Source organism: Chrysochloris asiatica, unplaced genomic scaffold, assembly GCF_000296735.1.
Source record: "Chrysochloris asiatica unplaced genomic scaffold, ChrAsi1.0 scaffold00049, whole genome shotgun sequence".
Lineage (NCBI taxonomy): Eukaryota > Metazoa > Chordata > Mammalia > Afrosoricida > Chrysochloridae > Chrysochloris > Chrysochloris asiatica.
This window is the reverse complement of record NW_006408567.1, coordinates 15,527,161-15,530,926: the sequence shown is the minus strand read 5'-3', so window position 1 is coordinate 15,530,926 and position 3,766 is coordinate 15,527,161. Positions and strand designations below refer to the sequence as shown.

The following is a 3,766-nucleotide window of genomic DNA, read 5'->3' as shown; positions in this document are numbered from 1 at the left end:
AAAACCAAACATTTGAAAAACTACTGCACTTTAAAAAGTACAAAACAAAAACAAAAAACAAAATACATCTCATGCCAGCTGACCCTCTTTTTCCCACAGCTAAGAATGTCAGCTGACATTTCAGTCATACTATACACAAAAACAAGACAACCTGAAGTTAAACAGATGGGCACTGCATGTCAACAGGGAAGCTTCACAGTGAGCTCTGGCCCCTCCAAAGGGCTCCTAGCCAAGCATGGACCAAGAGTTTATCCCAGTTCTTTTGTTCTTTTTTACAAATTATAGATACGAACAGTTGAGGACTCAGGATTTCTAGCCAACAACCATTTTGTTAACACCACCTTACGAATGAAACAAACAAGAAAAGAAAATGCCAGAAACAACTTTAAATGCCTTGTTACACCAACAGCAAAGTGCACAGAGCCAGGAGACCACAAGAGTACCTTTTCATTTGAAAAATGCTTAGACTATGCACAACTTTGATACAGGCTCAAAGTGCTCTGGACAGCCAGGGCCACTTCATGTAAACTACTGGCAACGTCTAGAGCATTTTAATAGACTACAGTATGATCATGACTTAACTTTGTAATTAAACCTAATGAAGGTAACAGACAGGCCTCAAAGAGGCACATCAATCAGGGTATTCACAAGGAGACAAACAATTGTATTCATCCTCCTCATCATCCTCTTCTTCCTCTTCTTCTTCTTCCTCCTCCTCTACCTTTTCCCGGGCAACTTTAGTGGGACCCTTTGCACCATCAAATTTCCCTTTAGACTTACAGTAAGCAGTATCTTTCTCATACTTCTCCTTCAGTTTCACCGCCTTATTGATGTAAGACTGCTTCTCACTGTCACTCAAGTTAATCCACATCTCACCCAGCTTTTTGGCCATGTCACCCATTGAGATGCCAAGGTTTGTGGATTTGGTCTTGGGGCAAAATTGGGAACAGAACAGGAAGTATGCAGATGGTGGTTGTTTGAGGGCATTGGTGTCCTTCTCGCCTCCTTTAGTTGGCCCATAATCCTTTACTTCCAGATAGATCACTGTGTACTTTGTCCGCCTTTGCTATCTGATCAAATTTGAATTTCTCTTTCCAAGACATAGTCTTCCACTTCTCATAGCACTTCTTGGAAAATTCAGCAAAATTAATAGGGACCGCTGAGCTTTTCTTTTTATGTTCCTGTCTGTATGTCTGCACAAAGAAGGCATATGCAGACATCCTGTCCTTTGGTTTCTTGGGGTCATCTTTAGCTATCCTGACTGTATTGTTTTTGGTCTAGGCAGGGCTTCTTAATGGTCTTTTGCTTTCTTTCTTTATGATGTTCTTGATTTTATCCCACAACTCTGCCGGTTTTCTGTCACTAGGGTTTAATGTATCAAATCTGTTCTTGAGATGATCTCTAAAATTCAGGTGAGATTTGTTCAAGGTCATATTTTGCCTCTTATGGACTTTGTTTAATCTTCTTCAGCCTGAACTTGCATATGAGCAATTGATGACATGTTCCACAGTCTGCCTTTGGCCTTGTTTTGGCTGATGATGTGGAGCTTTTCCACTTTCTCTTCCCACTGATGTAGTTTGATTCCTGTATATTCCATCTGATGAGTTCCATGTTTAGTCATCTTTTATGTTGTTGAAAAACTGGTATTTGCAATGAAGAAGTCATTGGTCTTGCAAAATTATATCATGGACTAATTTGACTGTCACATCTGTAAAGATAGAAGTTTTGTAACAAATACAGGGGAATAGTTAATCTTACAGTCCAGAAACAGAGTACCCTAGGACCATCAAGGGAGAAGAGCAGGAGCAGAATGTGGGACCTTATCCAGAGAAGCATTGACACCAGAGATGGAGGCAGAGATGAGGACATGGAGAGAGGGAGCAGCTGAGGATTCCAGACTCATGGAAAGAGAGGAACTGAGTGCTGGTGACCAGGAGGCAGGCTTGCAGAATGTTCCCTTTGGTTATTTAAATTATTATATTTTCCTGAGTGTTTTTGTGTACATCCCCCCACTCGAGCCCCCCCCCGCCCCCCAAAAAAACTAGAGGGAATGGAAGCAAGTACTGTTGAATGATGATGCACAGAGGAGATTGTAATCATTGCAAAGAAATGATGAGTGTAAAACTGATGTTCTCCCATGTAAACTATCTCTCAATTCACACACACAGACACATACACAGACACAAGCATGTGCTTTTCTACACACAAAATAAAATTCTCTGCTTTGGCTTTAAAAAAAAAAATCTACCATTGGATCACCGTACTATTTCTATTATTAAGTTCATGTTTTCCAACCACCGATCCTTCCTTTTTATTTGCAACCTTTGCATTCCAATCACTAGTATCTATTAATATATCTTGATTGCCCATTTGATTGTGTTCAGACTGAAGAAGTTGGCATAATTCTTCAAGTTTACCACTATTGGCTTTAATGGTTGGTGTGCAAATTTGAATAATAATGGTATTAACTGGTCTTCCTGTAGGTGTATGGATATTATCATACCACAGATGGCATTGTGCTTCAAAATAGATGTTGAATTTTTTTTTAAGATGATGAATGCGACGTCATTCTTCTTTCATTTCTAATGCTTGTCATTAGACCTAACAATCCCAGTACTAGTATTTACTCAAGGCAAATGTAAACTTACGTTCACACAAGAATCTAATGTAAATGTTTACAGCAGCTTTAGAGTTCTGACTCATGTGAACTCTATGTGTCAGAGAACTGTGCTCCAGATCACCAGGCTTTTCTTTTGAGGCACCTCTAGGTAGACTTGAACCTACAAGCTATTGGTGATCAGCTGACTGTGCTAACTTTGCACTACTCAGGGACTCTAGAGCATGTTACTCAGGAATATAATGAGCAAAAACCTTTGATACCTGCAACAACATGAATGAATCTCAAGAATATAATGTTAAGTGAAAGAGCCAAATAGAAAAAACTTTCATGTTTTGTGATTCTATTTATATGGAATTGGTTCAAAACCCAAGCTGTAGTGTAGGAAATCAGATGAGTAGTGATCTGGTTTCTGAGGCTGAGGATACAGACAGCAATTAAGAGCAAAGAGATGCAGGGAATTATTTTTGGCTGATTAAAATTATTTAAATTTTGACAAGTGAAATTTGCACACGTATACACATTATCAAAACTCATTTATCTTTACATTTAAGATGAATGAATTTTATTTTATGTAAAGTATACCTCAATAGAGCTATTAAAAATATAAACATATCCAATAAAATAAAAAAAAATACAGCTATGTGATCATCTTTTGATGGCTGAACTTCTAGAGTACAATCAGCATATTTGTAGATATAACTGATGTACATACTTGTTGTTGTTGGTGGTGTTAAGTGCTGTCAAGTCAGTACAACTCATAGCAACCCTATGCACAACAGAACAAAACACTGCCTGGTCCTGGGCCAATGTCACAATTGTTGCTACACCTGAGCCCATTGCTTCTGTCACTATGCCAATCCATCTCATTGGGGGTCGTCTTCTTTTTCTCTGATCCTTCACTTTACCAAATAAGATCTCCTTTAGCAGTGACTGGTCCCTTCTGACAACATGTCCCAAGTATGACAGACAAAGTCTGGCCATCCTGGCTTCCAAGGAGAACTCTGGCTGTACTCCTTCCAACACAGATCTGTTTGTTCTTTTGGCAGCCCATGGTACTTTCAATATTCTCTTCCAATACCATAACTCAAATAAGGTCTTCCTTATTCACTGACCAACTTTCACATGCATATGAAGTTACTGAAAATA

The 3,766-nt window shown here is 38.9% G+C and overlaps 1 pseudogene; it reads right to left on the bottom strand.

Moving 5' to 3' along the window:
• Positions 1-631: 631 nt before the first annotated feature.
• Positions 632-3,766, bottom strand: part of LOC102837696 — a 31,006-nt pseudogene continuing 27,871 nt past the window's right edge.